This window comes from Theropithecus gelada, chromosome 15 (genome assembly GCF_003255815.1).
Source record: "Theropithecus gelada isolate Dixy chromosome 15, Tgel_1.0, whole genome shotgun sequence".
NCBI lineage: Eukaryota > Metazoa > Chordata > Mammalia > Primates > Cercopithecidae > Theropithecus > Theropithecus gelada.
In genome coordinates this window covers 90,978,734-91,006,006 of record NC_037683.1, presented here as the reverse complement: position 1 = coordinate 91,006,006, position 27,273 = coordinate 90,978,734, and the positions used below count along the sequence as shown (strand labels likewise).

Genomic DNA, 27,273 nt, shown 5'->3' with positions numbered 1-27,273 from the left:
GGTAGAGCCAACAGGTCTGGCTATGGAGTCTATGCTGTCAACCTCTCTGTTAGCTCCCTCTGAAAAGAACTGATTCCAAACATGATTCTTAAAAGATGGCAGCAAGCTTCATGGTTTCCTCTTGTAGCCTGTCTCAGCCTAGCACATAACTAAGGTTTCATGTGGTCTCTGTAAATGGGACTCCTTCCACTCCCACATCCCCCCCGCCCCACCCATAAACACACCCTGCATAAAGTCTATGAGAACTGCAGATAGATCTAGTTATCTTTAGGGTGACCAAGTCATTTATAATTCAAACTGAGATAGTCTGAGTAAAAGTGGGCACTATGTGTGTGTGTGTGTGTGTGTGTGTGTGTGTGTGTGTGTGTGTGGCTTTACTGTATCTTTAAGCATTGAAACTTCTGGAGAAATCAATGTCTGGGCAGTGAGGCAGCTGCTTTCTCCTTCACTTCTTTGGGTTACTAGAGCAACTCGTCAGTAGATTCTTTTAAAAGACAACCTTTGATATTACTTGCATGCATGTGTATTACTGAGGAATGCACTGGTACAATACAAATTTCTCTCATCAGGTGCAACTAGTCTAGCATCCAAACATCATGCACAACACCTTGGTGGCAGCAGCACACTGTGCGCACTCCCATTGTGGCCCTGCTCATTTGTGTATGATATTTGGAGCATGTGGAGGAGTGAGAATAGTATTGGGAAGAGGAGTGAGGAGGAAACACTGTGAGTGCCTGGGTGACAGGAGGTCAGCCAAAGTTGAGCAGGGCAAGCCTGAACATGTCATTGGTGCAAACCCAAGCTTCACTGATATTCTTTAATAGGAACATGAGTGACATCTGGTGGAACCCGGTGATGGGGTCTTCATCTACCTTAAGCTCACCCACAACCAGGCTGATGATGCAGTTATCTGATGTGGGCTAATGGTCCTGTTCCTGTGATGCTGTACTGGAGTTTCTGGAACAGAAGGCTAGACAACTTCTCCACAATGGCAGTTTTCCCCTGGAATTGCTGTCCTTCCCACATAAGGCATGATGCATCAATGTAAATTGTACCTACTTGGGTTCTATCTTTATCAAGTAACTGGTAGTAATGTTGAATGAAGCTGGATTCAGTCTGCTCCCAAATCAGCTTATCTCCCATTCTGGAGCATCACCTGGCCTTGCAGAGACCCAGGGGGCTGGCACTATGGCAGCAGTGGCAGCGGCAACCCAGAGTGGTCTATGACCCAAGTAGGCACTATTGAGATCTATGCTTGCATAGCAGGCACAAACTAGGACTGTTCCAGGCAAACTAGGACATATGGTCACCCTAGTTATGTGCTATATATTAAATGAGAATGGAAGAAAGCTACAAGTGGGCCTGGAATATTTCCAGCCCACCTAAAAATTGTCAGAAGAAGACAAAAATTCCCAAAGCCCTGGTTCGTAATAGGTTCTCAATAGATTTTGAATGAATAAATGACTAGATTCAAGTGTGCCCCCAAGAGGAATTGGAGAAGGATAGAAATGAATCACCTAGCAAGGGGATTGGTTGCAAGGAAGGGGCATCACTGGAAAGTGTAGAAACATCACTGTTATAATAGCAGTAATTTCTGTCCAAGCACTTCACAATGGAACAAGTTAGGACTTGCCATTGACTTAAATAAATGAGTCAGCAGACCTAAAGGAAACATAAAATTGAGCCTATTTTTGCATCTTGGTGAGACTGTCATTGAAATGTCTATCTGGGGGAAAATGTAGCATCTAGTTGTAGAAAGTAACCTTAAATGGCTGAAGGAAGAACAATGGGTCTTTGAAAAGCCCAAGACCAGGGACTTGCAGACATCAAGATTTCCTTTGAATTTGCAAAGTTAACATCACTTTATGAAACTGGAGAAACTAGATTTTGGGGAAATTAAAAGAATGTGCCTCAAGGTCATTGATCATGAAACCAGAACCAGTATCAGTTCGGACAAGCAGCTTGTCTCTGGTTCCAAATCTTTGTCTGTTGTTGGGGAACGGCAGGACTTGAGGCAACCCCTTCCCTATACACACCTGCCCTGCAGAGAGGTCTATTCCCAGTAGCCTGTGGGTATGGGAGAATAGTTGAGGCGTTTGTTGGCAGTGTCTTCTCATCTGAAGACAGTTGTCAACTCCACCTGCTCTGCTCCTTTGCATTCAGTTGTGCCCAGCCTTAGTGTGAAGACCTCTTATTTGTTCTCAGTGCCTGAGGGCCAGTCACATGCTCCAGTATTCCAACTTCATAGGCATGACATAGGGTGGGACTGATGCCCTAGATCTCAGAGATCCTGGGTAGAGACATCCTCATCCCATCTCGGGCAGCTCACTGCCAGCCTCCCAGGGCTAAATGGCCTGGAGAATAGGGCACAGGCAGTGGCCCAGCAGTTGCCCAGGCATCATAGCCAGTGTCACCCCATAGTCCTAGATAAGGGCCACAGCATTGTTTAGGTCCACCTGTCTGTGTTTTGGATGCCCATCAAGTGGAAGTCCTTATTGTTAATGAAGACTGGATCTCAGTATTCTAGGTGCACTTACAGTGTCTGCCCTTCTTACCCAGCTGGTTCATTCCCTTTTCTGGTAATGAATCCTCTTTGTATTTGAAGCCTACCTCTTCATAGGGACAAAATTTGTGCAGAAATGAGGTTTCAACCAAACTACAATATGGGAAATATGAGGATAAGATTTTAAGTTGGATAAATGTTGCAAGGACAGTCTGTAAACCGAGGCTATGAAAAGATTTGCATGAAAATATTCTTTATCTTCATTCAATTTTTTAAATTTTATGAGTTTTAAGACATATGGTGCTCATCTATATCTCAAGGTTGTAGCAACCTGTGACTAAACATGTCCTTTTCTAGTTCCAGATTGATATTTTTCACTATTGTATCTATTCCAATAGTTGACTCATACTGGAAGCACAATATCAAGCAAGTTCTAAACACGTTTTCAAGCAGTATAAAACTGTCATTGGCCCTAGATGTAATAAGAGTTTTCTAGAGTTATGTGAGAGACTGAAATCACAGGGCCACTGATGCAGGGCAGGCCCAGTGATCCTCAGATAAAAGGCAAGCAAGACTTAATCTTTTTGTTTGTTTTTGTTTTGTTTGAGATGGAGTCTCACTCTGTCACCAGGGTGGAGTGCAGTGGCGTGATCTCAGCTCACTGCAACCTCCGCCTCTTGGGTTCAAGCAATTATACTGCCACTGCCTTCTGAGTAGCTGGGACTACAGGCGTGCGCCACCACACCCAGCTAATTTTGGTATTCTTTTTTAGTAGAGACGGGGTTTCACCATGTTGGCTAGGATGGTCTCAATCTCTTGACCTCGTGATCTGCCCGCCTCAGCCTCCCAAGGTGCTAGGATTACAGGCATGTGCCACCACTCCTGGCCAAGACTTGTTGCCATGATCATTTAAGGTTTCACTCGACAACCCTTGACCTATTGTCTGTGGTTTCTGATGATGAGTATCTTCATACTGCAGTAATACTAACTCTTAAATGGTGAGAGAGGAGTATTTGATTTCTTTGTTCACTTCCATAAAAAATGCATGACTACTGGGAGAACAAGTTTTGAGGTCATTTGATGGGAAGAGCAATTCCAAAGTACCTCCTGTGACTCCTTCTGTCATCCTGCTTCTCCATTCTACAGAGCCCTCATTGAAAGTGGTCAGTAAACAGGAAGGTTCTCAGAGTGCTTAATCTGCAGATGGGGAATATCAGAAGTTTAAGGAGGCTAAGCTAAAATGATTCTCCATGTGTTGATGGTAAACTGGCTCTTGAAAGCCTCTTTGGTGAATAGAAGTCATGTCTCACTGATGACAGTCCTAGAGGGAGGGCTGTCCCACCCTTGTAGGATGATCAGATGTGTTTGTTTTTGAAAGCATCTTGACCTGAATCCACTAAGACTTGAGTTTATGAGACCAACTTGTTAAATATCGATATAGATGGAGGATAAAGCAAGGTCTGAGAACTGAACTCTATTTTATTGTTATACTAACCAAATTGGTAAAGCTCTGAACTTTCATCTAGGGGAACATAGAATTTATCTGGAATTCTTTCTTTGGAATGTACACTATTTAAGAAAATATAGGGCAGTAACTTACTTTTCTTTCCCCCAAAGCAGTAAATTCAGGTGTCCAAGCTCATTTAGCTTGGTAATAAGTAAAATGAGTTCTTGAGTAATTTTAATTTAAAATGAGAGACTTTTTTCCCCACTAACTCTTCAAACAGCCTGTGGATCTGCATATTAGCAAGCACCTCTGGTGTCTAGCCTAAAGCCCTTAATTTTTAATTGCTTGCAGAAAACAGGACTATAACTGTTTCAAAGGGTGTTTCCGTGTGTTTTACTAGATTTCTGTCCATGCACATACTACTACCTCATGGAAAATGCTAGAGGTTAGCAAGGAAGAGGCATAAATTTCTGAGCTATTTGCTGATAAGGTGGGGTTCAAATATTTGATATTTTCAGGTTAGCATATGAGGCTCATATTTTCATAGTGTCATATGTCATTTAACCCAGAAAATATTTGCTCTGTTTCTGAGAACAGTCATAAATTGGGAAAGGTGTATAGCATTCTTTTTTTTTTTTTTTTAACCTTTTAACCCTTTGTTACCAAGTCATTGCTGGATGAATCATGGAACATAGAGCATCTCTGTAAAATTTGAGGAAATGAGCATAGATTTTCAGACCTGAAATAATAAATTACTGACTGGGCAACTTAATTGTGATAATGATGTACAGAATGTGGAGGGAAAGGTGGGAAACATTAACCTCCTGGCCATATCTAATGATTAGAGTTCCCTGACACCATGTTAACCCATTTTTTATGAAGCTACACAAATGCATCAACTGAAACTCTTCAGTGGTAGTATTGTTACATAGCATAAAATGAAGATGTTACTCTTGAAATAGGCTTTTCCTCAAAAAAGCCACTCTATATTCTTAGAAAAATAAAACAATAAACATTATGCTTTCGAGTTTTAGATGGGATGTAAAAATTTAGATATTTTTTAAAATTAAAAATATTCAGTATTCAGTACACTATCATCAACTAAAAATAAAAATATGTGGATTTGCCAAGAGCACAGGCCATAACTATCTTTATTTTTGTCCTATCTGATCACTAGACAAACAGCAAATTACCCTCTCTTTCAACATCTTTCTCTTCTCCTTGCCCCTCCCTCACCATATCCGTCAATCTCTCTCCCTTAACAAGCCATGATACTGAATTGAAAATCCATAGGAATGTCATTCTGTGATTAGCAGTAGATTTACATCTCTCAATTTAAAAAATGCAACTGTAGCAGATTTTATATTTTAATACTTTAAACAATAAGTGCTCACCATGGTTACTAACAAAAAAATTCATTGCAACACCATTTCAGCACCATGGATAGCACCAACAGTGCAGATTCTACCCCCTTCTCCCAAAACCCCATTTTGGTCATGCCACCTCTGGTCTGGTGAGGAGATTTAGGGATGGCTGTGTTGACACAAAATGGCAGTTCTTATAGTTGGCTTCTTGTTAAAATCACATGAAGAACTTTAAATATCCCCAAGTCCAGCCCCCCACAACTCAATCAATTAAATCAGAATATCTGAGGTGGGTCTTAGGCACTCATACTTTTTAAAGTTTTTTAGACTTAAAATCAATAGAAAGTGGTAATTTCTAGGAGATGAGATGGATTTACATCTGAAATAGAACCTCTCAACCTTAACTGCTTTTAAGAATTACCCAGCTTCTTAAAAAAAATAATAATTGTTTGGGCTTGTCTTTAGACATTATAACTCAATTGGCCTGAAATAGGAGATCGATATCAATAGTTTAAAAAAAAAATCTTCAAGCAATTTTTAATTTACAAGAGTTAATACACATTTACTGTCAAGCAAGACCTGGAAGTAAATTTTTTTTCATGTGAAAAGTTTAGGCAAATTTGATATCTCAATAAGAGTCTTTCATTCTAGAAGGAAGTAATATGTAATGTCTAGTTTTCTTTTTCTTTCTTTCTTTCTTTTTTTTTTGAGATGGAGTTTCACTCTTATTGCCCAGGCTGGAGTGCTATGGCACAATCTCAGCTCACTGCAACATCCGCCTTCCAGGTTCAAGCTATTCTCCTGCCTCAGCGTCCAACTAACTGGGAGTACAGGCATGCACCACCATGCCTGGCTAATGTCCAGTTTTGATGACATTGGAGTTGAAGTTGAGAAACTTGTATTCTAGCCAGATATGAAGTCAAATGGGGCCATACCAGCTACCTGCCACTCCTTGTCTGGGCCAGAGCCCCAACTCTGGACACTGAGTAAGGATATGAAGCGTGAAACCATTATCTTGTGTCTCCAGCTATGCTTAGTGATTTCAAACTATCCTCCTCTAGAAAAGTTTTCTTGGCAACCTTATTTACTTCCCCCCTATAGGGTGGATATCTGGCTGATTTACTCTTCTATAGGAAGTTGGGTGTGAAGCAGCTAACAGTTAGTACTTGCCAAGTTTTCCCACCTCCCTTGCACTTATTTTAGAGTCATGTGACTCCGAGGAGAGAGTCTTATCTGGGTCAAGGCACATAAAACTCCCCTGTTTTTCTTTTGTTGTAGCAATGTTGGAGGCCACATGTCACGGATAGCATAGCTGCAGCATGGAGGAAGGTTGCCTGCCTGCAAATAAACAAGAAAAATATTATATTAAGTACGTAGATTCCAGAGCTTGCCTGATGTGATGGCTACTGTTAATTATACCTAATGAGACTCTCAAAGATGAACAAATATTCCTGATAGTGTCAATTGATGAGAATCCTTGTTTCTACCCATTTCAAGTGAAAAAAAGAAATATACTTACATTAATCCTCATATCCCTACACATTTAAAATGCAAGGAGAAACAGTATATGTAATATATGAATTTCAAGTTGTAGAAATATTTTTTTCTTCCATTGGTCATCATTAGCTGTAAACTACTGCCTGTATTTAATCACATCACCTCTCCAGACCCATGGCAGTCCGGGAAGGCAGGAAACACAAACCTTCATTGGCTTTGAAATTACCAATCAAACAACTTTTTAATTTGGAAGTAAACCACTGAAAGTAATGATCTCTCTAGACTTTACTTTGCCTTTTTCTTCAAACTTTAAATACCGTCGAGGTGCAGCTTGATTGTCCTGTTGCTGAGACTGGTTTCAGTGTCATGCTCTTGCTTATGTTCAGTGGCAGCTTGCCTGTGTTTCCTGTAGGTCCTCTCTCTCTCTCTCTCTCTCTCTCTTTTCGAGACAGAGTCTCGCTCTGTCACACAGGCTGGAGTGCAGTGATGCGATCTCAGCTCACTGCAAGCTCTGCCTCCCAGGTCATGCCATCCTCCTACCTCAGCCTCCCGAGTAGCAGGGACTACAGGTGCACACCGCCACACCCGGCTAATGTTTTGTATTTTTAGTAGAGATGGAGTTTCACCATGTTCACCAGGATGGTCTCAATCTCTTGACCTTGTGATCCGCCCACCTCGGCCTCCCAAAGTGCTGGGATTACAGGTGTGAGCCACCGCACCCGGCTGGTCCTCTCTCTTTTTTGCTTAATTTTAATTTTAGGGACGGGCTTTTGCTATGTTGCCCAGGCTGGTCTTGAACTCATGGCACAAGTGATCCTTTCTCCTCAACCTCCCAAAATACTGGAATTACAGGTACATGGCATGATACCCATATCTTTTTTTAAACATAAATTTTGTTGTGGATATTTGAGGTTTACAACGTGAGGTTATGGGATGTATAGAGATACATAGATACTTGTAGATATATATGAATAGTACAATGGTTACTCTTTTTCTAAGCTCCTTATATGCTGCCTTCTCTCCTGACCCTCTTCTCTAAAGTGGAGTTAGTCACATGCCAACACCAAAGTTTTCCCCAACCTCTGGTCTATTAACCACAGAGAAGCAGACAGAAGTTACAAAAACAAAGGGTAGTGCTTAAGTGGTACGAAAGTCTAATTGCATTTGGCCACTGTCTTTGAACTTTGTGATGATTCTTGACCCATGTCCAGCATCCTAGCCCATGGTTAGAGATTTTGGTGCAAGATTTCCCCTCAGTGTATTGCTCATCCCTTGCCTTCCCTCCTTCCAGTATCACACTGTCATGGAGCCTGCAGATGCCCTGGAGAAATTGAGCCAGCTTATCCCTTGAGCACAGATCAGTTGTATCCTAGTGGAAGCTGAAACCTAGATGATTTTTTTTTTTTTTTTTTTGGAGACGGAATCTCGCTCTGTTGCCCAGGCTGGAGTGCAGTGGTGCAATCTTGGCTCACTGCAATCTCCGCCTCCCAGGTTCAGGTGATTATCCTGCCTCAGCTTCCTGAGTAGCTGGAATTACAGGTGCCTGCCACTGCGTCTGGCTAATTTTTGTATTTTTAGTAAAGATAGGGTTTCACTATGTTGGCCAGGCTGGTCTCAAACTCCTGACCTCAGGTGATCCGCCTGCCTCAGCCTCCCAAAGTGTTAGGATTACAGGCGTGAGCCACCGCACCCTGCCTGAAACCTAGAGCTTTACTTTTAATGCTCCCCTCTCCTGCAACCCAACATCTATGATGCAGAAAATTTAACAGATTATTCTCTGAAAGCATTCAAGGATTGATAAAAATAACTTTCAAGCAGAGTATTAAAGTGACCTATAATCTCATTTTAGCTGAGATAATATCACTAAGTATTTATTTAGCATTGACAGTGTATTGTTGGCTTACTATTCATAGTTTATTTCTGCAAATCCTAATCAGCTAGTTCTATAGACCTATGCTATCTACCTGTAATATTATCTCCATGAAGCCACAATGGAACATTTAGTAAATTATTGCTGTAACTCATTAAACTATAACCCCAAAGCATTCAGAGCATCCTAATTGGATCTGGCCTGACCTCATTTAAAAATGTACAGAGTCCCCAGGAGGCATACAGACACCAAGTTTTTGCAAGATTTTCAAGGCATGGGATGATGTTTAGGCTAATTATTGCTTAATATATTTAATTTCTTTGATAGACTTGATTACTTTGGCTAATTCAAACTAATTTATTTTATTTGTTGCTAGTTAATTTTAGTTTCTAATTGCAGACTGTGATTCTGACATAAATATTTTTAAAAACTGGATCACAGGTCACACATCAGTTTATTACACATTGAAACAAAGCCTCTCTTCTAAAATACCTTTTGCGGCCAACTTGGAATTTGTGTCTTTTTATGTATTCTATAAAACTATGATGGATATATGATATTTCCTTTCATCTTATGAAAGAAAGGAGGAAAAAGAAATGTCTAAAGGTAGGACTGACCCAAGAAAGAGGAAGAATGGAAGATTTGTCTGGATAACTTATCTGCATAGCATCATTATCCATAGTAGTCAAAAAGTGGAAACAACCCAAATGTCTATCATCTGATGAAAAAATAAACAAAATGTGGAATAGCCATAATAGAATATTATTTGGCAATTAAAAAAAAATGAAGTACTGATGCATGCTACCAGATAAATAAACCTAAAAAATTATGTGAATAAAGGAAGCCAATTATACACACACACACAAGAACACATATATTGCATGATTCCACATATGAAATGCCCAGAATAGGCAAATCTAAAGAGACAAAGTAGGCCGGGCGCGGTAGCTCAAGCCTGTAATCCCAGCACTTTGGGAGGCCGAGACGGGCGGATCATGAGGTCAGGAGATCGAGACCATCCTGGCTAACACAGTGAAACCCCGTCTCTACTAAAAATACAAAAAATTAGCCGGGCGTGGTGGCGGCGCCTGTAGTCCCAGCTGCTCGGGAGGCTGAGGCAGGAGAATGGCGGGAACCCGGGAGGCGGAGCTTGCAGTGAGCCGAGATAGCGCCACTGCACTCCAGCCTGGGCGACAGAGCGAGACTCCGCCTCAAAAAAAAAAAAAAAAAAAAAAGAGACAAAGTAGATTAGTGTTGCCTGGGCTGCAGTGGTGGGGGCAAGGAGTTGCTGCTAATGGGTACAAAGTTTCTTTTGGGGTTTCTTTCTTTAAAACATGATAAGATGTTCTAAAATGAGATTATGGTGATGATTGCACAACTCAGTAAATATACTAAAAACCATTGAATTGTACACATTAAATGGGTAAATTTATAGTATGTTGATTGTATTTCAATAAAGCTGTTAAAATTGGGGGAAATGCTGTTAGAATTAAGTAAATATATATATTTATTTGTTTGCTTTAAAGATAGGCAACTTCCTCCAAGCAAACAATAATGACAAAAATCAATCCAAATACAATTCTTGGTCCTAAAATGTATGGACATTTTCCTCTCTGTGATTTTTGTGTGGTGGCTCGTGCCTGTAATCCCAGCACTTTGGGAGGCCAAGGCAAGCAGATCACAAGGTCAGGAGTTTGAGACCAGCCTGACCAACATGGTGAAACCCCATCTCTACTAAAAATACAAAAATTGGCCGGGCATGGTGCCACGCGCCTGTAATCCCAGCTACTTGGGAGGCTGAGGCAGGAGAATTGCTTGAAACTGGAAGGCAGACGTTGCAGTGAGCCGAGATTGCGCCACGACATTCCTGCCTGGGTGAAAGAGCGAAACTCCGTCTTAAAAAAAAGAAAAGAAAAAAGAAAAACATATATCCCCCACTACCCTCCTCCAAGAGGAGATGGCACTCTTTTTCGCTTTAGGGGGCCAGACACAGCCGTTGAAGTACTGAACCCAGGGGAGAAACCAAAGCCCCAAGATAGCCTGGGCCCTTCATTCCTTCCACCTTAATTCCTCCCTGGAGCAGCCCCTGTCGGCAGAACTCACTATATGAGTGGCCTCCTGTGCAGTTGTCTCCTGCTGACCGTTCTGTCAGCTCCTGGGGAGCAGGAGCTGTGTCCTTGTCGTTCACACCCGTTTCACAGTTCCCAACACATAGTAGGTGCTCAGGAAACTTGTTGGGCAGGACAGTTCTGGCCCCTCCAGCACTGGAGAGGAGTAGCTGCAGCACATCCAGCAGTAGGTATTTTCCTCCAATGCCAATGATCTCTGCCTATGCTGCTGTGCTAATAGGACTGCATCCCCCTGGCCGCCTTGCTAGTTACCACGTCACAACCAGGATCAAGGGAAGAGCATGCTTGAAACGTATATTAATAGCAATAGTAAGTTCAACCCACCTTCTATGGGGAGGGAACCTTTTTTTCCCCAACCCCATTAAAAAAAAAAAAGGCAAAAGAGATTCATGGGGCTGGAGATTCAGTTTAAAATGCATCTGGGGTGGTAGAGCCTTTTAACAGAGTAAGAGAAGGAACATATGGGACTTGGGTTTCTCGTCAAAGCTGGGCTAAATAGAAGGCTCTTTCTGCCTGGGCATTGAAAAACGTGTCTGATTTGGAGATCCACCTGAAAGTATTGAGTAGCAGAGACTCCTGCTGATCTCAGAAGTGGCATCACAGTCTCTTTCCAAATTGCATCCCCCTAGGGGTTTCTGAAGTGCACCTTTGCTGTTTCAATTGTGTCTTTGCTCCCTCCACAAGACCAGCTAAAGGGGGTTTGCTGAAGGCAGCCCCATCTCCTCTGCAGCCTGCTCCTCAGCTCTGTGGCCCATGAGCAGGACAAACCCAGGGAGCTCCCCGCCTGTAAATTCTGAGAGACTTCGCCATCCTGCCCCATCTCTTGCACCTAGGAAAGCCCAGTCAGCCTTTCCTCCTCAGGTTAACTGTTGTGAAGGGCTCTGCCCTCCCCACCAGCAGATTCTATGCCATAGATTTGCCAGATCCGAATTTGCATTTCTGAATCAAAATTTGGATTTAACTTGTATATATTTTTACCTGGGTAACTTTTTTAATAGTTAACAACTTAATTTTCTTCCTTCCTTTCCTTCCTTGCTTTCCTTCCTTCCTTCCTTTCCTTCCTTCCCTTCCTCTTCCTTCCTTCCTTCCTTTCCTTCCCTTCCCTCCCTCCCTCCCTCTTTCTTTTCTTCTCTTTTCTCTTTTCTTTTCTTTCTTTCTTTCCTCTTTCTCTCTCTTTCTCTCTTTCTTTCTTTCTTTCTATGGAGTCTCGCTCTGTCACCCAGGCTGGAGTGCAGTGGCATGATCCCTGCTCACTGCAACCTCTGCCTCCTGGGTTCAAGTGATTCTCATGCCTCAGCCTCCCGAGTAGCTGGGATTACAGGCGTGTGCCACCACCCCTGGCTAATTTTGTATTTTTAGTAGAGTGAGATTCTATATTCCCACTGGAAATATCTGAGCCCCCACATTTTTAGTTTCCCCATGTTGGCCAGGCTGGTCTTTGAACTCCTGACCTCAAGTGATCCACCCACCTCGGCCTGCCAAAGTGCTGGGATTACAGGTTATGAGCCACTGCGCCTGGCCAGTTAACATTCTTTAAGCAGTATTTGAGCTATGCTGGATGAGCCAGAACCTGCTCTGGGAGCTGCAGGTAAAGTGATAAACAAGAAAGACCACTTTGTCTCAGGGAGCTTACCGCCCAGCCCACCTCCTTCTTTCTAATCTTCCTTCCTCCTCTTCTTCCCTACCTCCATAGAACAAATTATTTAGAATCTTTTAGGCCAAAAATAGGAAAGTCAATAAATATCATTTTAGAGCAAGATATTTTGAGAGCAATAAATATCATTTTAGAGCAATAAATATCATTTAGAGCAAGAACATTATCACAAACTTTTGCTGGCCATAATGGAATACTTGTTTCTTTGTTTTTGAGATGGAGTCTTACTCTGTCACCCAGGCTGGAGTCCAGTGGTGCAATCTTGGCTCACTGAAACCTCTGCCTCCCGGGTTCAAGCGATTCTCCTGCCTTAGCCTCCCGAGTAGTTGGTTCTATAGGCGCTCACCACCATGGCCGGCTAATTTTTGAATTTTTAGTAGAGACAGGGTTTTGCCATGTTGGCCAGGCTGGTCTCGAACTCCTGACCTAGGTGATCCACGCGCCTTGGCCTCCCAAAGTGCTGGGATTACAGGTGTGAGCCAACCACGCCCGGCCGGAATAACTTTACTCTGGAGAACTGCCCCCCAAACATGTTTTTTTAAAACTCGTAGGAGAAAATGGTGACTAGTTACAATTAACTGTAATTATTTGTAGCTCTCATCTCATTTTGCCTGCTATAATGCATACTGAGAATGAATTCAGGATTCAGATTCACTCCAGGATGATTGTTAAAGTTAGTTCTTTATTGGAAGTTCACAGCAGAGGAGGCTGATAAGGGTTGGAATTTACCTACAGAGCTTATGGCTGTCGAGTATCTTACATTGATATGTCTTTAAAAAACCCTGGAACAGCCGGGCACAGTGGCTCCTGCCTGTAATCCCAGCACTCTGGGAGGCCGAGGTGGGTGCATCACGAGGTCAGGAGATCGAGACTATCCTGGCCAACACAGTGAAACCCTGTCTCTACTAAAAAATACAAAAAAATTAGTCGGGCGTGGTTGTGGGCACCTGTAGTCCCAGCTACTTGGGAGGCTGAGGCAGGAGAATGGCGTGAACCCAGGAAGCGGAGCTTGCAGTGAGCCGAGATCGCGCCACTGCACTCCAGACTAAAAAAAAAAAAACCAACCCTGCAACACGAATCATGTCAGCAAAAATTTGCATTTTTGTAAACATGGAAATTGAAAATTGGAGAAGGTCGATCATCTTGCTTCCTAAAGACTAGGTAAAATGTAAACATATGGGAGCAATACATTTTACATAAAGCGTACCTCCAGGTTTGCATAACAGATTTAGATTTATAACGTATTTGTACTTGCTGATTTGTTTGGCAGGATCATCTCTAAATAATAAATAGGTAGTATGTTTGAGAACAGACACTGGGCCCAGGCACATGACTTGTGTTATCAGTTACTACACATGAAGGTTATTCCAAGGGCAATATTTTTGGGAGAATAGAGCTTTAGGGCCCTGGGTATATGACAAATACAAATAATAATTCTTATTTTTAATTAGTGTAGCATTTGAGATTGTTGAAGTTCACTCTCCTAAGATTCAAATTTTGGCCACAGTTGTAAAGCAGAGAGATATACTAGTCAGTTAGTTGTAAATGAACAATGCCAGGACCCAAAGTGAGTTATGTTTTGGGATCATGAAAGACATTTCATAAAAGGGTGAGGATAGATTAAAACTTCCAAATATTACTTAAAACTCTAGGACTTAGAGTTGTATTGTCATTCCTGCTGGTGGTTGTAGGAACTTATAATATTTAGTGGACATTTTGAAGCCTTTCAACCTTTTCCAGCTGGATTTATTTACTTTTTCTTTAAAGATTAATTTGAATATTCTCTTGTCCTGCTGATGGGAGGTGACATTGGCATATCCACTCTGAAGGGCAGTTTGGTGTTGTGTATGAACATTTCAAAAGCACAGACAATTCCATGACTTAAGATCTACCTTTAAGAAGCACTCCTGGCTGGGCACAGTGGCTCACGCCTATAATCCCAGCACTTTGGGAGGCTGAGGCAGGCGGATCACTTGAGGCCAGGGGTTCGAGACCAGCTTGACCAACATGACGAGACCCTGTCTCTCTACTAAAAATACAAAAATTAGCCAGGCATGGTGGCACACGCCTGTAATCCCAGCTACTCAGGAGTCTGAGGCTTAAGAATCGCTTGAACCTGGGAGGCAGAGGTTGCAGTGAGCCGAGACTGCACCACCACACTCCAGCCTGGGCGACAGAGTGAGACCCTGTCCAAAAAAAAAAAAAAAAAATAGAAGCACTCCCACACGTGGACAAGGATTTATACTTAACCAGGTTTCTCAACCTCAACCTCAGCACTGGTGATATTTGGGGCCAGCCAGTTCTTTGCTTTGGGAGACTGTCCTGTGCATTGCCAGATGTTTAGCAGCAACCCTGGCCTCTACTCAGTAAGTGCCAGTTACCCCTCTAAGTTGTGGCCAGAGTGTTTCTTTACCAGATAGCATCCCATTGGGAACAACTGATGTATTGTAATGTCCACTGTGGCACTTATTTTCTTGTGATTTCAGATGAACTGTAAGAAGCCTAAATGCCCATTATTTGGTGCAGACTCATTCAATAGAAATACAGTGTTAGCCACATCAGTAATTTCATATTTTCAAATCGTTGCATTTAAAAAGTAAAAAGTGCTGGGCGTGGTGGCTCACGCCTCTAATCCCAGCACTTTGAGAGGCCAAGGCAGGAGGATCACTCGAGGCAGGGAGTTTGAGACCAGCCTGGCCAACATGGTGAAATCCTGTCTCTTACAAAAATGCAAAAATTAGCCGGGCATGGTGGTGGATGCCTGTAATCCCAGCTCTTTGGGAGACTGAGGCACAAGAATCACTTGAACCCAGGAGGCAGAGGTTGTAGTGAGCCGAGATTGTGCCACTACACTGTAGCCTGGGCAACAGAGTGAGACTCTGTCTCAAAAATAAAATTTAAGGTAAAAAGAAACAGGTGAAATTGATTTAAATATTATATTTTATTTGATCCAATATATGAAACATATTATTGCTTCAACATGTAATCAATATAAAACATTATTAATGAGGCATTTTACATTCTTTTCCTCCTAGTATTAAGTTTTCAAAATCTGGTCTATATTTTACACTTTAGCTCATCTCAATTCATACCAGTCTCATTCAAATACTCAGTAACCACGTTTAGCTGGTGGCTAGTATACTGGACAGCAGAGATTTACAGGAATGGCATTTTAAAAGAAATACTTTCATTTACAAGAAATACTTTCAAGTACTACATGGTATGCAAATGCCATATAGTAGTTGAAAGTAATAAAACAGAGAACTATGACATGGAAAGCACTCAAAGGCATACTGTTAGGTGAAAACAGCAGCAGAACAATATGCATAGTAGGAAACATGTTAAAATTATTTTGAAAAATGAAATGTATTTGTATTTTCATATATGTGTATATTCACCAGTATATCTATGAGTATGTATGTATGTAAATGAACAGAATGAGTCCCGGAAGAATGTCCCTGGATTGGAAGCAGGGCAGGTGGCCAAAGAAGGATTTAATTGTAATATCTTAACTTATTTTTTTTTAAAGACAGATTCTTGCTTCGTCATCCAGGCTGGAGTGCAGTGGCACAATCTTGGCTCACTGCAATCTCCGCCTCTTAGGTTCAAGTGATTCTCGTGCCTCAGCCTCCCAAGTAGCTGGGATTACGGACACATACTGCCATGCCCAGCTAATATTTGTATTGTTAGTAGAGACAGGGTTTTGTCATGTTGGCCAGGCTGGTCTTCAACTCCTGACCTCAAGTGATCTGCCCTCCTCCACCTCCCAAAGGGAGGACTGGGACTCCAGGCATGAGCCACCATGCCCAGCCATATTTTAACTTTTTAAATAAGAAGAAATGTATTCATATATAACTTATATAATAAATGCTTTAAAAGAGTGAGCTCATTAGCCCTAACCATCCTGGTAGTCTCTGGGTATCAATGGTTCTCATCCTGGGCAGTGCCTCAGAACCACCAGAGAAGCTTTTTTAAAGTATGCAGCCTGACACTGCACTCCAGCCCAGGCGACAGAGAAATCCCCTGTCTCTTAAAATTTTTTTTTCTTTAAAAAAAATTGCACTGCCTGGACTTTTCTCCAGACCAATTGAATCAAAATCTCTGGAGACTTCCATCTTAAGCTCCTCAGAGGATTCAAAAGTGTGGCCAGGATTAAGAACCACACATGTGGAGAAAGGAAGAGACTGTGTCCTTCAAACAATTACCAGTGGACTCACAAAGAGAATTTGATAAAGATCCGATGGAAGGTCCTTTGAGGCATTTTGTCTGGTGAGAGTTTTCTGTTGTTGACTAAGGGAAGATCCATATATTAAAGTTAAAATAGATCAAATGAGCTGAGGGATGGAGTTGACATCTTTTTGCAAAAATGGTGGTACCAGACAAGACTTCCTAATCCATCGCCATCCAACTTTATAACAAGTTTAGTCAAGAGAGCTGTAAAAGTAGTGCTGGCCTTCTAGATAAACTCTAACAAACAGGTAATGCCTCAAGACCCCAAACTGCACTCCATAGAAAGTTGACTAATAGGGAGTCCACAAAAGGATTCTACACTTAAAAAGTTATTCACTTAGATTGTTGGGTTCATTGTTACCATTTGAAAGCATGAGATTAACTGTCCTTGGTATTTAGAAAGCAACACTTCAATTGAACTGAAAGGAAAAAAAAATCTTTTTTTTTTTTTTAAAAAAGCCCAGTTTCTCCTATTGCTATGTTCTGCTTGAATTCATGGCAATTACAGTGTTAGTGCCATCTGAGGTGAAGCCAGCGTAATTTTATTTTACACGATAAGCCCCATTAAGAATCAGGACTGTTTTATACTTATTCTAAGGTCAGTATTGGTTCGGAATGCAGTTCTCTTACATTTCTCCATCATTGACCTCTGTATTTAAAAATGAAACAAATCAGTGTTTGGCAAGACTTACAGCCATTATCTGTCTTTTCCTAAGCTTTGAAAATAACCAGAAATTGCCTGATTCCGTGAATGCTTCATTCATTTGTCCTGGAGTTTAAAGACCCACTCTCTTGTCACCATGGAAACAGATTCAGATCCTAAGGCAAAAGATTCAGTACCTCCCTCCTAATGATAATATACAGCATGAGCTCTGGAGAGAAAAATGGATCTGCCTTAGGCTTCATCGTTGAGCCTATGGTGTTCCCTGGCTCGATGAATCTCTTTCTCATTTGGTTTTAGCTCCTGGGTTTACATTCGCTGTGCAGCAGTGCATGCTGAGGGGTTTTGAGCCTTTAATCCTCTGCCACTGAATTACTGTATTTGTGTGAACAATACAAATGCCAGATTGGTTTCATACAGACTCTAAAGTTGCTGGAAATTTAATAACAGGTACCTATGTTTGCTCCCACAAATTAATAAATCTGGTATTGGGATCTAATGCTGGCTGGGGCTGGAATAAACTAATGAAGACCTGTAGGAGGCCCCATGATCTGAAGACGACCTATTCGGGGAAAAGGCCACTTACAGTGAGTTGGCTTAGAATGGGACCCAGCATTTCATAGTAAATACTAGGGATTAGGGTAGAGGATGACTTAATGGGAATTTCATTTTGAAAAATAAAATTCTAAACATAAAGTTATTTGATCTTACATGTTCAAACTTTTAGGTTATAATATCAAGAAGGTTGAAAATATAGGCTAAATCTAAGTATGAAACAAGTATTAATTTTTTTTTTTTTTTGGAGATGGAGTCTCGCTCTGTCGCCCAGGCTGGAGTGCAGTGGCTGGATCTCAGCTCACTGCAAGCTCCGCCTCCCGGGTTTACGCCATTCTCTTGCCTCAGCCTCCCTAGTAGCTGGGACTACAGGCACCCACCACCTCGCCTGGCTAGTTTTTTGTATTTTTTAGTAGAGACAGACCATGTTAGCCAGGATGGTCTTGATCTCCTGACCTCGTGATCCGTCCGTCTCAGCCTCCCAAAGTGCTGGGATTACAGGCTTGAGCCACTGCGCCTGGCCAAGTATTAATTTTTTTGTTGTAAATTTTCCAGCAAAATTCAGTAACTAATAGGTGCTTTCCAGCCTATGGGACTTTTACCACATATGAGTAGACCCTTTTTCAATCATTGAAACAATTTCAATCATTGAATCATTGAAACCACTTCCTCTTCACCACATAGATTAGTGAGTCAGCCTCCCTTTTTCATGTTACTTCCTACTTCCTAGAATAAATCCCCTACTCTAACTTGGTGGCTCTCCTTTATGTCCCTTCCCTGCCCCATACGTGATCTTTTTTTTTGGGTTCTGTCCCTCTAAGTGTTCTCCAAATACCCTCCTTGCTCTCAATCCTCAATTCCTCATCTACGTTAGCTGTTCCATCCCTGTTAAGATGATGCAGACTCTACTCTTTCTTTCTCCCCAGACTTTCCATAGCACTGATCTGTTCTGTTCAAACATGATCATACACTACTTCCTAACTTTATTTAGATCACAGATCATTATATGCCTTGCTAACTCATATGATTTCCGTGAGAGAAGGGCTGGTATATCTTCAGGCCTCTAGTATAAAGGCATTCATGCTACTCATCTGAGTATCCCATTGTTGAGTTGTGTGAAAGTGATTCCTGAGTTTTCCTAATCCCTATTGTGAACCTATGATGTTGCTTTCAGGCTTTGACACTTCAAAGAAAGTCAGTGGTAGATTGTTTGGGCTTTATCCCCAAAAAGAGAGAAAGTGAAGTGAAGAAAAGAGGAGAGATTTCCTAAGACTGTTTTTAATACCTGATTTGACTGGTAGAAATTAGATGGCCAGGAAAAGAGGAAACAGAATTTTTGTGTGTTGATGTAGTAATTAGTCAGCTGAAGGAAAATGTCATCAATTTCTAGCTTCCTAGGTTTTGCACTAACATAACAAAATTTACCCTCTTAGCCATTTTTAAGTGTAGAATTCAGTGGCATCAAGTGCATTTACAGTGTTGTGCAACCATCATTACTGTCCATTTCCAGAAATTTTTTTTATCATTCCAAGGAGCAACTCATTAAATCCATTAAATAAGAACTCTCCATTCCCCTCATATAATATTTGCCCTTTTGCATCTGACTTATTTCATTTAGCAAATATTTTCAAGCTTCATCCATACTGTAGCATCTGTGAGAATTTCCTTCCTTTTTAAGGCTGGATAAAATTCTATTGTATGTACATACCACATTATGCTTATCTAGTCATCTGTTAATGGATAAAAGCAATGAAACTATGAACTCCTGACATTACTTGTACGGCATTTTATAGTGGCTTTTCTGATTCTCACTCTTCTTTTTAAAAATATTTCTTATCCTTTATTTGGCCTCTAAAGATGGATTTGTTCATTTGAGGGAACAAATTAGTTTGACTGGTTTGGGAAGGTATTTTGACCCATAGAATGGAATGTATAAAACCGGGCATGATAGATAAACTTAGCCATACCCCATCCTCATTGCCTGGCTCAGCCTTGTAGGGGTCTGTGGAGATCTAGAGGGGACACTGTAATGCATTTTAATAGGTACCTGGTGACACCTTAATTGTGAAGCCTGATTCAATTCCTATATAAAAGTCGTTTTTAAAATTCTGACCTAAGTTAGTGTTTGTAGTGAAAACACTGGGACTGTTCAAACATTTGAGAATTATGATTATGGCCAAGAGAGTTGTCTGAAGAGGGTCTTATATTGTCTACATTTCCATTTAGCTAGGAGTCAGCTAGAAAAGTGAAGCTTAGGAAGTCAGGAGGAATGGGTCTATTCTCAAAAAAGTTAAGGAGACTTTTGTTTGGGTGAAGGTATGAAGGACTCTATTTTTTTCCACCATTCCCTTAACTTGGGGAAAATAGAAAATTAGTAACTCCTCATTTAAGGCATAAGGTGAGGCATTAGGCATTGTCTTTCTGCAAAGTTCTGTGCTTTGGCTACTCAAGATACAAAGGAAGCTAGCTGAATCCATTGTTGGAGTAGCTGTTGGAACCAGGGTAAGGTGATATTACCCTGAATAAAATTGGTGAGGAAAGTTGAAACATCCTCCCTTTAAGATGGGGGAGGAGGCTAGGCACAGTGGCTCAGGCCTATAATTCCAGCATTTTGGGAGGCCAAGGCAGGCGGACTCCCTGAGCTCAGGAGTTCAAGACCAGCCTGGGCAATATGGGAAAATCCCGTCTCTACAAAAAAACCAAAACAAACAAACAAACAAAAAATACCATAATTAGCCAGGTCTAGTGTTGTGCACCTGTGGTCTCAGCTACTTGGGAGGCTGAGGTGGGAGGATCACTTGAGCCTGGGAGTTGGAAGCTACAGTGAGCTGAGATCGTGCCACTGCACTCCAGCCTTGGTGACTGAGTAAGAGCCCCACCTCAAAAAAAAAAAAAAAAAGACTGGGGAGGAAAAAAAATTAACTAAACTATTAAGTAATTAATTTTGTCTAAGTAGCTTATTTCTGCTTTAACTTATATATTTTCCTTAAATATAGTGTGGCTTATTCTTACTTATATTCATAGAGTTTTTAAAAAATGAAAAGTGTGAAAAAATTATAGCCCTTTCCCAGTAATTCTCAAACCTGAATAATTGAATAGCCATGGACATTTCTAGGGGCAAGCCCTGGTATCACATAGTTTTTTTTAAAGCTCTCTAGGTAATTCTCATGGGTAGCCATGGGTGAGGATTACATACCTAATATTTTCAGAATCAACTTCTGGTCTAAAGCCAATGGTGTATGTTACATAACAAGAGTAAACTCACCACCGCCTGGTTGAAGTATTTTCTATCTGTAGGTTTAGTTCAACAGTTTAAAAGCTGAGCCTGAAAATGTAAACCTATTAAACCATGACTGTGCCCCCAAAGAAAGGGGATGGAAGGACCATTTGTTTATGTGGCACTATTCATTAGGTAATTTGGGAGAGGGGAATGCACATATATCAAGTTGTTTCTTAAGTGGTGCTTTCTTTTGAATAAACCTGAAGGGGAGAAATGGCCAAGGAAATTGTTTTTGTTGTACTAACCTCTGCTTTCACTTTACCAAGCTCAGATCTGAAGAATATCTTCCCAGCACATGTACCCTAGAGCTTAAAGTATAATAAAAAATTTAAAAAAAAAATCTTCCCTTAATGCCAGCTTGCACATGTTTGCACACACATGCTTGCCATCACTCTGTGACATGCACTTTCTTTTCTGCATGCCCTGTGGAACGCTGTGCCCTTCTCCTGGAGCACGCCCTTTTCATCTCCCCCATCAAAGTGTCAGGATGTAGACACCCTGGCCCTTCTTCCCTATGTCCTCTGGCCCAGAAGGGATGCCCTGTCCTTTGTCTTCAGCTTCCCCAGTCCTTTATCTCACTTGCACCTTTATTGTCTGAGCTTCCCCATGTTTGGCAAGCACAGCGAGCAACTTCCCAGCCAGAGCCCTCCCAGGAGCTGTGCTGGTTGTCACAGGTGGAGCTTGGGACCAAGTTCCAAGGAGATGCCTCTGGGAAGTTGGACTCCATTCTGAGCAGTTGGACTTTGAACAGTGAATTGATGGGAATCAAGAAGCAAGAGGCATTTCGTAATAGTAATAAGAAATTTGTGGTGTCACAGGTAAGAATCCAGAGAAAGGATAGGTCCTCTGGTTTATGTCAAAGTGGTGAAAGCAACAGCCTTTAAATCATCCTCAAAGGGAAGAGGAAAATCAAAGCCAGCCAACAATGGAGAAGACCCAAATATTTAGACCCGTCCTGCTTAGGTTCTTAGGGGAGGTTTTTTTTTTTTTCTTCACCTTTTTTCAGTAATGGTACTTGCTAGAGGAGATACAACTCTGAATCAGGTGTTTTGAAATTGTTTCTTTAGAATACGGAAGTAAACAAAGGCAGTAGCAGTCTTTCTTGGGAAATCATTATCATCTGTCATACTTTTTCAGAGGCTTCTTCCGACTTTATACAGAAGGCAGACCCCAGTCTCTACCCTACCCTAGCTTTCTATGGGAAGAATGGCACACAGGGACACCTGGGAAGAGTGGCACACAGGGACACCTGGGTCCAAGGTGTCTTCATCATACCTAATGGAGACCTCATCTGGTTTCTACCACTTCCTAGATACATTTTCTAGAAGTGATTTTGCTGTCATTGGGGTTAGATGTACAATCCGGGAGCTCCATAAATCTCCCTCCTTTGGAAGTCTGGCTTTGCTGTGTCATACAGAGTATCTGAGCAGCTGGGTACACAGATCTAAGACTACTACTTAAACTTTGAAATGCTTTAAAAGAGTGATTTTCAAAAATGTATCTATATTCTCTTATTCTTATTATGAAAAATCTTAAAAATTTTGAAGCAACAGTATAATGAACTCCCCTTTTCTGCCATCTAAACTCAGTAATTGTCAACATTTTGCCATATTTGCTTATCTATCTATCTATCTATCTATCTATCTAATCTATCTGCTCTGTTTTGCTGGACAATGTAAAAGTGTAAAAAGTGTAGACTTCATGGCATGGCACCTCCAAATGCTTCTTTGTTAAGAACCCTTCTACATAAACAAAATACTTGTCACATCTAAGAATATTAATAACATTTCCATTATATATTATCCAATCTATATTTAAATAGCCTCAGTTGTCTTATGAATTATTTTTTAAAATATGTTTATGTTTTCTAATTGAATCCCCAGAAAGCTGGGAGACTGAGACAGATTTCAGAGGACACAGTCCCATTTGTAAAAACGGGGCTGGATCCTTCCAGGGTTGTGGTTCTAATGGCTCTAAGGCCTGAGAAAAGTCATTTAGCCATTCTGAACTCATTGGCAAAATGAGGGGGTTGGATAAGGTAATCCCTAAGGGCTGCTCCAATTCCCTCTTCAAAAATATGATCATAAATTGCTAATATGAAAACATTATGCAAATGATCCCCTGTTTTTTGAGAAAGTGTCTTTTTCCTTTTCATTCCTGATTAGGGAAATCTAGTCATGAATGCTAAAGGTTACTTAATCTTCTATGGTGTCATTTGCTCCCATGAACCAATCATCTATTAACCACCACACTCCTTGTTCCACTGGAGCACAACAGTTTTACACTTACCTTTCTTCCTTGTACCATTTTTCCAGACCCTCTCTTGTTTTTCTATCATATTTTTGTTAGTTATTGAAAAGAGAGTTACATCCTCTGCCAGAAAGTTTCCCAAGCGTGGGCCATTCATATCCCCAGCTAACCAGTATGTTGTTCTTAATGAAATATTGTTCGAGTAATTAGAATGAGAGTGCACAGCAAAATGTCTGTACTTGCCCTAGAACATAAAAACACTGGAAAAAGCAAGGTGGTCTTCACTGATTTCACTGAGATTTTGTTGATGCACACTGCGTTCTGGTTACTTTGCCACTGGATCATAACTGCTCATGGGAATAATAAATTTGGGAGATGTGTCTGGCTCTGGCAATTGACCGTAGTCTCACGGAGTCAGCTGCTTCTCTCTCCTAATCTTTTTCTTTCCATTTCCCTCTCTTGTCCCTTTCTCTTTCTCCCATTCTCTTTCTCCCATTCTCCTTTCTTTCTCATTCACTTATTCATTCATTCATTTATTCCGTATATGCATGCAGTGCATGCCTCCTTGGTGTCAGCCCAGGGCAAGGTTGCTGTGGAGGGGCACCCCTAGACCCCTGAGTTTATTCTTAGTTTGCCCATAGCTCACTTCAAAATGAAGGGCTGCAAGAGGGTCATTGCCTGGATGAGAATGATTTCTTCTTAACCATGGCAACCCACGCTGTGTGGGGTGGAAAATGTCTTTTCTTGTATAAATGTGTTTCCTGTTCGTACTGATTCTTGTAACTTCTAAATGTAAAATTATTAGTATCTTTAAAGTGCTGGAGGCTCTCAAAGAAGTTGTCCCCAAAAAGAAAGTGCATCCTCCCCCAACGGCTGAAGTTGTATCTGCCGAAGATACATTCTTAACTGTACCTTAACTCTAACCCCATGCTGGGTTACCATGATTAAGAAGAAAAGGGGCTGGGGGAGGTGTGTGTGTCTGGGGGCCGGGGGGCGGTGGTAGGGCACATTAGTGAGTGGCACAAGGCAGTTTCCAAGCAAGCTTCTGATTTGGGAAACCTGGGGTTGGTTAGGAGTGAGAGAGGAGAGGGAGAGCTCTGAGCACATGGTTGTGAGTGGCCTGGGCTGTGAGGAAGAGGAAGGCTGGGTTCTGGGACTTGCTAACACACATGGAGATGTATTGTCATGTCCTGGTGGTGGCCTGGAATGATTCAGCTTTATAATGAATGCATTTTATTCCTTTCTAAAACATTTGATCCAGTAAGTTAAAACTCAGAAATAAAGCCTTTTCCAGCTGCAGTGCTCAGGAATGGATTGCTTTCATCAGTATCATCTGTCATGGCCCCTCTTTTTCCCTTATGATACCTGCTCCCACCCCATTAGCATCTACCTCCGTATATCTGCCATGATGTGTTTGAATCCACTCTCCACATCTTTCATAGATATGCAACTGTGAAACAACGCATTTTATGTATGCTTTATTTATTTCTATTTTTATGTTTTGAGATGGAGTCTCACTCTGTTGCCCAGACTATAGTGCAATGGAGGGATCTTGGCTCACTGCAGCCTCTGCCTCCTGAGTTCAAGCAATTCTCCCGTCTCAGCCTCCTGAGTAGCTAGGACTCCAGGCACCCACCATCATGCCTGGCTATTTTTTGTATTTTTGTAGAGATGAGGTTTCACCATGTTGGCCAAGCTGGTCTTGAACTGCTGACCTCAGGTGATCTGTCCGCCTCAGCCTCCCAAACTACTGAGATTACAGGCATGAGCCACCGTGCCCAGTCTTATGTGTGCTTTAAAATTTATGAGACTCGTTAGGCAACCTACATTCAGGTATTTATTTTTTCACTCAGCACTGCTTTCTAAGATCCATCTATGCTGTTATGCTGTAGATTCAGTACACTCCTTTTCATTGCTGTAAAATATTTCCTCCAACAAATACACATTTTTTTCAGGCATTTGGTCAATATCCAGTAATTCACAGTTATTAATGGTGCAGTGGACATTGTTGTGCATGTTACCTTGTGGACATGAGGCCATGCCACTTTTTTCTCCAAGTCTTTAATTCTGAAATTTTTTAAACCTGCAGGAAAGTTGAAAGAACACAATAATCATCTGCTTGCCTTTTACCTAAATTATCCAAAAATTTAATCTTGCCATATATGCTTTTTCTCTAGATAGACACACACTCAGGCATACATGTGGGGATTTTTCTCTCTTTTTGAGATTGGGTCTCACTCTCACCCAGGTTGGAGGCAGTGGTGCAGTCTCAGTTCATTGCAACTTAGGCCTCCCAGGCTCAAGTGTTCCTCCCACCTGAGCCTCATGAGTAGCTGGGAACGGCCCATGCCACCACGCCCAGCTAATTTTTTTGTACTTTTGGTAGATACTGAGTTTCGCCATGTTGGTCAGGCTGGTTTCAAACTCCTGAGCTCAAATGATCCACCCGCCTTAGCCTCCCTAAGTGCTGGGATTACAGGCGTGAGTCACTGTGCCCAGCCGTGTGTGTTTATTTTTTACTGAACCTTTTAAAGTTTTAGACTTTACTCCCTAAGTAGTCCATCACTGATTCCCTGATAATAATCATTCTCTAATGTAACCACAGTAAAATTATCATGCCTAATAAAACCACAGTAATTCCGTAGTATCGTCTAATAACCGATCTAAAATGTGCATATTTTCATTTTTAAAAAAATGCTGCCAAATTCTCTTCAAAGCATCTGCACTAACTTATTGTTCCCAACAGCAATGCCTGAACATTTCTATTTCCCCACACGTCCACCAACGTTTTGTTATCTGACTTTATTTTTTGCTAGTCAGATGGAGGAAAAGTATCACTTTTACATTTGCATTTAAAAAAAGTAAAGTCAGCTACAAAAACATGCAACTCTAGTACAGGATTTTATCTTTAATTCTCGAAGTAGAAATGAGATCCCCATTTGGCTTCCAGCACAGGGTAATAAACGCCGTGTCAGTGAGCGATTTGGAACAGACAGGAGGCGTTTTTCTGAAGATTTAGAAAGGAATTACAGTGCAGCTCAGTTCTTCATTTTTATAAACACAGACCTTTGTCGGAGAATGTTTTGACACAGTTATCTTGGGGATCCAAAATTGTTTTGATGAAGTATTAATAGTATTTTTAAATGTATATAAAGTGGATGACTTTAGTATCAAAATAGCTAACAGAATATGAATTCCTCACATTGAAAATAGAGAGGAAGCAGAACAGACAGCATCCCTGCTCTTGCTCACAGTCAAACTTATACTAAAACTTTGAAGAAAATTTTAGCAAAAATGCTTAGGTTTGAACTATGACAATGAATAGACATGACAGGCTTATAACCAAGAGGGGATAGAATTGTGTTTACTTTCTTATGCATAAATAATAAAACACTGTATCCCTATCACTCAGTAATTACAACTATTAAGTTTTGGTGACTATAATTCCAACTTACAAATGTGTGTGTATGCGTGTGCAAGCATAAAAATCATCCAAATCATCTTCACCTGAAAGTAACAGACACTTTTTAAGGGCTTGCTGTGGGCTGAGCACTGGCTGAGTGCTTGCAGTATTATAATTCCCATTTCCCAGATGAGGCCAATTGAGAGCCTGTTCACGGTGAGGCAGCAGGTAAGTGGCAGACTGGGAATTTGAGCACAGGCAGCCCCTCTTAACCTTTACTATACTCCCTCCTGGCCAGGTAGGTTTTTTTCATTCCTTTCTCATTGACTGTACGGTAGACAGCATTTCATGTCAGTAAATATTCATCTGCATTGATTTTCTTGGCCATCTATTTCCATTGTGGAGAGTCAACATAACTAATTGGTCTCCT

The 27,273-nt window shown here is 41.3% G+C and overlaps 1 protein-coding gene and 1 pseudogene across 1 annotated transcript in view; one reads left to right on the top strand and one right to left on the bottom strand.

The window, feature by feature from the left end:
- Window positions 1-27,273, top strand: part of GNA14 (G protein subunit alpha 14) — a 220,631-nt gene that overhangs the window by 67,110 nt on the left and 126,248 nt on the right. The window lies entirely within an intron of this gene.
- On the bottom strand, window positions 750-1,143 carry LOC112608037 (annotated as a pseudogene).